The sequence below is a fragment of the Sinocyclocheilus anshuiensis genome, unplaced genomic scaffold (genome assembly GCF_001515605.1).
Source record: "Sinocyclocheilus anshuiensis isolate Anshui unplaced genomic scaffold, SAMN03320099.WGS_v1.1 scaffold946, whole genome shotgun sequence".
In the NCBI taxonomy this organism is placed as follows: Eukaryota; Metazoa; Chordata; class Actinopteri; order Cypriniformes; family Cyprinidae; genus Sinocyclocheilus; species Sinocyclocheilus anshuiensis.
The window spans coordinates 675,377-683,617 of NW_015540927.1; the positions used below are offsets into that span (position 1 = coordinate 675,377).

Sequence of the window (8,241 nt, forward strand, 5' to 3'; positions counted from 1 at the left end):
GCAAATCGTTGAACAAAATTATTTTATTTTATTGTACTGCTTCTCCGCTCAGAAAGTGCTTATTTACCTCAAAAGTGAATACTGTAGGCAAGAAACAAGACTTGCTTGACTTAATACCCAGCAGTCTTCCTAAAATAGTTCCTTTTTAGTTTAATTATTTCAATAAATTAAATATTTTCAAGTTTGTCTCTGGCTAGATTTTCATAAAGATATCTTACAATATATATATATATATATATATATATATATATATATATATCACAAAGGAATAATTGACGACAGGCTGTTGAATTTAGAAAATAATGCACACCCCGAGTTGGTGATGCGGCCATGATGTGAAGCATTGTTTTCAAATAATTCAATGGACCGGAGTCAATTATTCTGCTTAAATTATGGTTACCACACCTCAAAATTTGTTCAGATGTTCTATTTCAAGACATTCGTCAGGTTTTTGTCCTTAAATGCTCTTGTGAGTAGGATTAGCAATGTCTCCGTTGCTAATACCAAAATGTCATTTTAGACCTAGTAACAGAGGACTGAATCGTTGATAGCAGAATAATGCAGTTAATAATGAGACTAATATCAAATGAAATGTCAAATCATCAAAACCTACAACATGTATGTTAGACCCTATTCCATCAAAGGTACTAAAAGTGGTGCTTCCAGAAGTCATAGATCCTCTTCTGAATATTATTAATTTGTCAATGCCAGTAGGATATGTCCCCAAAACCCTCAAATGGGCTATTAAGCCTCTCATAAAAAAAAAAAAAACACAACTAGAGATTAGTTAATTACAGACCGATTTCAAATCTCCCTTTTCTGAAAAGGCAGTATCCTCTGCTATATTTCTTTTTAGAGAGAAATGGTTTCTGTGAGGCAGGGGTGTGCACAGACCTTTTGAGGGGCATGTGTTGAAACTGAAAAAGGGCCCCCCCCCTCCCCATTAAATATAATTTAAATAATTATGTCCACCACAATTCCAGTCAAAATAGGAGATTATAAGAAACCATAGCCATATCGTTACTAGCCTATATCATATCCAACATTTTTCTGCCTACCTGGCTAAAACTGTGGAGGTCTCTTATTTACTACACATTCCATAAAATAAGCCAGCAATAAAAAAAAATTATAAAATATTGTGAAAAGTAGTACAGTGAATACAGTAGATTTTTAGTTACTACAGCATTACTGTAGTAAAACCATGTTTTACGACATTTATACATGCGAAGACGAGTGGAGAGTATAGAATACTAGATTCAAAAATTAGCTAGCGAATATGTGCATATTACCTGCATAAACATGAATTAACCATGCGACCATATAATATGATTAAATGTTAATAAATTAAGTGTATCATAAATCAAAGAAGCAATTTCTTAGAAATATATTTTACCTAGGTGACGAGGATCACTCAGTCGTTTTATGTCAAACTCAAATGCAATTACGGGGTTTTGACCAGCGAATGTGTGCAAATGTGCATTTTGTCCATCATTAACATGGCGGCATCACATTACATTTTCATCAACAGTTTACAAAGTTGTAGCTATATGAGTGCTCAGTTTTTCCTGTTGTAAAATACAGTACATTTGGCCAAAATCTAATTTTATAATAGATGAAATCCTACTGTATACACAGGCTATAAGTGTAGGCTATTGGCTACGACTAGATGGCAAATGCTAGCCCTCTCTCTCCAGTCCCACATGTATCAGACCTCAAATACATAAAATATGAGCCTTTATAGACATACTGTTTCTTGCGTAAAGAAAACGCTGTACTTATTCAAACAACAAGATCTTTATTTACCCTTGCAAGACTTCGTTTAGCTGCTGTGGAACTTCAGTCGTTCAGTCAAGATAGAGGGGGCGGAGTTATGAGGTTTTACTGACAGTTTGAGCGGATCCAGCAAGATTTAGTCACAAGCTTTTAATACCTTTTTAATACCTTTAATTGGCTAAATATTTGTAAAACAGACAGACAGACGTAAAGGGTGACCAAAAGCATTGATTTATTGAAGAAAAAAAAAATACCACCAAAAAAAAAGGGGGCACTTCGGAGTGTAAGGGCAAAAAGGGCATGTACTCTGCACAGGTTGAGCCCTACCTGTGCACGTGTCTGAGGATTTCCAGTCAGGATTTAGACTGTATCATAGTACTGAGACTGCTCTCATCAGAGTTGCAAATGACCTTCTCTTATCATCTGATTGTGATTGAATTTCTCTATTGGTGCAACTGGATCTTAGTGATGCGTTTGACACTATCGACCACAACATTCTTTTGAGTAGAATACAGAATTATGTTGGCATTAGTAGAATTGCGTTGTCATGGTTCAAATCTTATTTATCTGACCATCATCAATTCGTAGCAGTGAATGATGAGGTTTCATATCGATCACAAGTACAGTATGGAGTACCACAAGGCTCAGTACTAGGACCATTGCTTTTCACGCTTTACATGTTTCCCTTGGGAGATATCATCAAGAAACATGGTGTTAGCTTTCACTGTTATGCTGATGAAACTCAGCTCTATATTTCTTCGCAGCCAGATGAAACATACCCATTCTCAAAACTAACTGAATGCATAGTTGATATAAAAAACTGGATGACTATTAATTTCCTACTGCTAAATTCTAAAAAAATTATTGGACCAAAAACCTCCGCATGTAATAACCTAAAACGCTGTCTAACACTTGATGGCTGCTCTGTTAATTCTTCGTAATCAGTTAGGAACCTAGGTGTGCTATTTGATAGCAAACTTTCCTCTGAAAACCATGTTTCTAGCATTTGTAAAATCTAATTTTTCAGTCTTAAAAATATATCTAAATTATGACCTATGCTCTCAATATCAAATGCAGAAATGTTAATTCATGCATTCATGACCTCAAGGTTAGATTATTGTAATGTAACATTGTAAAATTTATTGGGTATTTGCTCTGCACGCTTAATAAACAAACCTCAGCTGGTCCAAAATGCAGCAGCTAGAGCTCTTACTAGAACCAGGAAGTACAAACATATTAGCTCGGTTCTGTCAACTCTGCACTGGCTCCCTATTGAACATTGAATACATTTTAAAATGTTTCTAATTACTTATAAAGCCCTGAATGGTTTAGCTCTTCAATACTTGAGCGAGCTTATATCGCATTATTGTCCTTCACGTCCGCTGCGATCTCAAAACTCTGGCCATTTGATAATACCTAGAATATCAAAATGAACTGTAGGCGGCAGATCCTTTTCCTATTTAGCACCCAAATTCTGGAACAATCTACCTAGCGTTGTTCGGGAGGCAGACACGCTCTGTCAGTTTAAATCTAGATTAAAGACCCATCTCTTTAACCTGGCATACACATAACACACTATCACATTTCTATAATTCAAATCCGTTAAAGGATTGTTAGGCTGCATTAATTAGGTCAACCGGAACCGGGAACACTTCCCATAACACCCTCTTTTATTTTTATTCCGAGGTCACCGTAGCCATACAGTTCCAGTCTGTATCCAGATCAGATGGTCACCGTAGCCACCCAGATCACGTCCATATCCAAACCAAATGGTGGATCAGCACCTAGAGACGACCTCTACAGCCCTGAATGTCAGCGGAGACCATGTCAACTAGATGAGCTCCAGAGACAGATCCCCTGCAAACAGGGACGGACTGGGAGTAAAAAACGGCCCTGGATTTTCTCCCAAATAGGCCAACGCAAAATGTATAATATGACAATGATGAACATAAACCTAGGGTCCTATCATACACCCGGCGCAATGCGGCGCCAGGCATGACGCAAGTGTTTTTTGCTAGTTTCAGCCCAACGCAGTTGTCATTTTCATGTCCTGCGCCACGTTGTTTAAATAGCAAATGCATTTGCGCGCCCATGGTCTGGTCTGAAAACGAGGTGTGTTCAGGAGCATTGCTGGCGCGTTGCTATTTTGAGGCAACTGAAAAAGACTGCGCCTTCGACCAACAAAAACCTGGTCTGTATTTGCTCACACACGAGCAGCTCCGTTTCATCTCTGAAAATGCGTTCTGTCTTTGCGCTTGCAAATTCCGCCATGTAAATAGCAAATCCGCCATGGCACGAGCGCAACTGGCTCTTAAAGGGAATGGGAGATGAGACTCTGATTGGTTTATTGCACGTTATGCCCAAAACACACCCATTACTCTACCAGAGACTAGGGACAACCCTTTTAGACCATGCGCTGGGCGCGCCGACCGTTTTTCCCGTCATTAAACTAGCAAAAGGGGATTTCGACATGCCCTAAGTGCACCTGCGCCGTGCGCTTTAGACCATGTGGTTAGATCGTTAAAATAGGGCCTCTAGAGTCTAGAAACCTGAAACAACAGATTTCTTCCATTTGAGTATTCATATGTTTCTGTTTGTGTGTGCGTGTGTGTGTCATGCTAATCAGACTAATCACCTTATAGGCTAACTTATAGGCTTATAGGCTATAGACCACGGGAACCAGACAAGTCCTCTGCAAAATCTGGCCTGTGTTGCAGCCTGGAATTAAACCACGCCATGCTGGTTTCTTCTGGCCAGAGGAGAACTGGCCCCCGACTGAGCCTGGTTTCTCCCAAGGCTTTTTCTCCATTTCTGTCACCAATGGAGTTCCTTGCCACTTTCACCTTTGGCTTGCTTAGTTGGGGATGCTTGACTGATTGCACAGACACTATTGGAAGAGAGCTGAACTGGATGATGACATCACTGAATCATTAATGAAGTGACTTTAGCTAAAAAATGAATCTTTGTTATTGTCCTCTTGCATCACTGACAAACTATTTTCCTGTTTGACACTGTAAAGCTTTTTCAGTATTGTATAAAGCGCTATATAAATAAAGGTAACTTGACTTGACTAATAGCAAAACTGTAAGTTCATCTAATCTGTTTCAAGAACAGCACCGTATTACCTCGCTTGTAAGCCATGACATGTAACTCTGACATTATTGAGCTATTTTACTGATAAAATTGCCAGAGGAGTGCTGACGCTGACAACATGTTTCTGTGCGCATGTGCGATTGTGTGTCTGCACTGTATGTGTGTGCGTTTGTATGAGAGAGCACTGGAGAAAGAGAGTATGTGCTTTCCGTACGTAATAAAACGTAATTTTGTGGCAAAACATAGAAATAATTTGATTATATCTATTTGCTTGGTCAGTGTCATTGGGGGTTTTGGTTCTTTTGCTGTCATAGGTTGTAAGGACCTTTGAAATCATTTGGTGAAATGATATGGACATGTAATGTGGTCAAGACCTACCTGGAACTACTTTAGCCATGCGTTTCCCTGAAAATAATTGCACACCTTAGAACATTTGTCAACCAGTCAGATTCAAGCATTCAACAGCCTCGTAGTGTGTGTGTGTGTGTGTGTGTGTGTGTATATATGGGGTCTTTACAGTGGTATACAGTGGTATAGTGATGTTTTGGTCAAAATGGCACTCTTGTAATATATGAAACAATATTTTATTGCTGTAATCACTTACAATGAATACACTTCTATTTTGCATAATATAACGAAATAATTTTAAATAACAAAATAACTAGCATAAACATATGCAAATAATTACACTGAACAATTCTCAGGTTTGCTTTTCATGAGAAAAACGTCAAAGGTCCCCTTCCTCCCAAAACTAATTCCAGCGCCTGTCTGCAGGTGCAACAGTGGTTTGTAACTGTTTAATTTGAAATGTTTAATTTGACTTGAAGATCTCATAACGGATACTGAATCGCTATTTCTCAGCATGGAATTGCAAACACTGCCATACCAATTATGATGACGCTAATTACCTTACCGTTTAAATTGTCAGTCAAGCAGAAATTTATTACTTATAGCACACTGAAAAGCAATTCAAATGGACATTTACGTTTTTACATTTAGAAAACACTATCCAAAGCAAGTTACAATACATTTAAACATACAAACAAACACACACAATAAAATGTATAATGTTTATTTTATATATTTTTTAATTATTTAATGTATTACAATATTATATGTTATGATATATATATATAAAATAGGCAATTATAAATAAAATATAATGATGTGAACGAATTCCAAAGGCTGTTTTCTTTTTGTTTCAGGTCACTTTGTAGATTGTTTATTCATAAATTGTTCTGACTCATCACAACTCTTACATGACATAGATCTCAGTAGCTTATAAATCAGACAGCATTAGAGAAATCCCTCTTAATCAGATTTAATAGGCCTGGGCTTTGAAATGAGATCCCAAAGTCTGAACTGAAAAAACTCTTCCTTTTCCAAAGGTAATATCAGCATTATGATAATAGCAAAGCAATTCAATTTCTTCAGCTGATTCTGAGTGCTTCACCTCTTTATGGGGACAGTAGTGTATGAAACATGATTTAGACAGACAGACAGAGCCAGCGAGACAGAGACAGAATGTATAGTATCTTACTGATGTGTCGTTGCTGCTATGGTCAGAATCTTGGTTCAGGCTGGGTTTTGGTTTGCAGTTTGGTGGTTCCACTGGCACCTGGTTTGCTTGTTTGGTGAGGGGAATTGTTGATTGCTAAATATATAAAAAAAAAAAAAAAATCTGTCCGATCTGTCTCAGGCACTACACCAGAGATCACTTAACTTCAATTTTTAAAGCAGTATGTATATTCCACTCAAATATAACACTATGACACCGCAGAGCTGGTAAAAGTTATGCTTTTAAAGCACCATTTAGAGAATATTAGCCTGCTGTCTACGATGTTGTACCAGATGTATAATTGGTGTGCAAATTACAGTAGCTGCTTCCTGAGTGAAGAATCATTCTTGTATATCCACGGTTCATATATGTGTGTGTGGCAATAAGTGGTCAGGTAGGTGAAATTACCAACAGCAATGGATACAAATCGACTACGCCACCCGGAATATACCGGGACATAACCCTATACAAGGGCACACAGGTTCGTTGCCAAAGGCAGGGTGAGCATGGAGACATAGGCAAAGTATAAAAATTAAGCCATTTATTTATACACAAATGAAACCGTTTAACACATTGGTTTTTATACACAATCTTAATCAAATCAGACACATACAGATTCGACAACTACTTGTACAAAGAAAAAACAAACAAACAAAAAAAATAATAAAATAAAAATGAGCAGTTGTCTGCACCAACGGGAGGAACAAAATGGCCGACCAAGACCAAATATCTTGTCTCCCTGCTAACTCACACACACAAGTTAATGAATGGCTGCTTATGGATGAATAAAAGAAAACCCATACAAACCAAGTTAACCAAAATAAGACCAAGACAGACAAAGTTAAAACAGTCACCCAACAAACAAAACAGCAGTGCAGTCACATCTCTGATGTACATTCGTCTCCAACCAAGTTACTGGAAACCCCTGGATGTGCAGTTACACCTGCTGAATATAAAACAGATTATCTACAATATTACACTCATTAAAACACATGACAAGCTCACATCACACATACCGAGAGAGATTTTCCATGTAGCAAAATGCATGGAAGCTCATCACGCAAGACCACGGCCACTAGCATGCTGATGACCAAAAGAAAAACAACATAAAGCCTCTCCTTATATAAACAAAACAATCCTTTTTATAACTGGGAGACTAACCTGAAAAAGGCTTAACTGCTAAAACACAACAGGAGGATGCACCAAGCCCCATCCCTTGTTCATAATGACGTCCTTCCACAAAGGTCTAGTACCAAGGATGATGCATCCCGAGTAATCAAACCCTTCCCTTTTTATATTATCAAATGCCACACTGATAGGTTCATAGGATTTAAACCATGTTAACCAATCAAAAAGGAGTAGGGACACTGATAGGTTCACAGGCTGGCATGACATCAGCCAGTCATACCTGGGCTATACCTTACCCGGCTACATTCGTATATATAAAAAAAAAAAACATATAAATGGCAACCTTCTTATGACCTTATGAAAAGGTGTTATATTTTTTCATCTCTGAACTTTAATTAGCTAAAAAGAGTAGCACAAGACCTGGCACATTTAATTCAAATTATTGGAGATAATTCATATGGTGTCCGCAGTTAATCACATTAGCTCCTTCCTGTATATGTCAAAATGGCAGGAGAGGTTCATTGGAATGAAATTTCAGAGCTTCCCTTCACTAACCAAATTTGATTTGTGCTTTGCTAGTTTTGAAGCTCATTAGATTAGAGACGAATTATGACATTGTGAACTTATCCGGTGGAGAATATGGGGAATTGCTCAAAGCGTATGCAATTTATGCAGAATTCATCACACAG

At 37.8% G+C, this 8,241-nt stretch overlaps 1 long non-coding RNA gene across 1 annotated transcript; it reads right to left on the bottom strand.

The window, feature by feature from the left end:
• Positions 1–7,099: 7,099 nt before the first annotated feature.
• Positions 7,100–7,676, bottom strand: LOC107689388 (uncharacterized). The gene is made up of 3 exons (XR_001634330.1): positions 7,586–7,676; positions 7,441–7,507; positions 7,100–7,370 (listed from the first exon to the last, which is right to left on the bottom strand). It is a non-coding gene; the product is annotated as an uncharacterized LOC107689388 (long non-coding RNA).
• Positions 7,677–8,241: the final 565 nt, after the last annotated feature.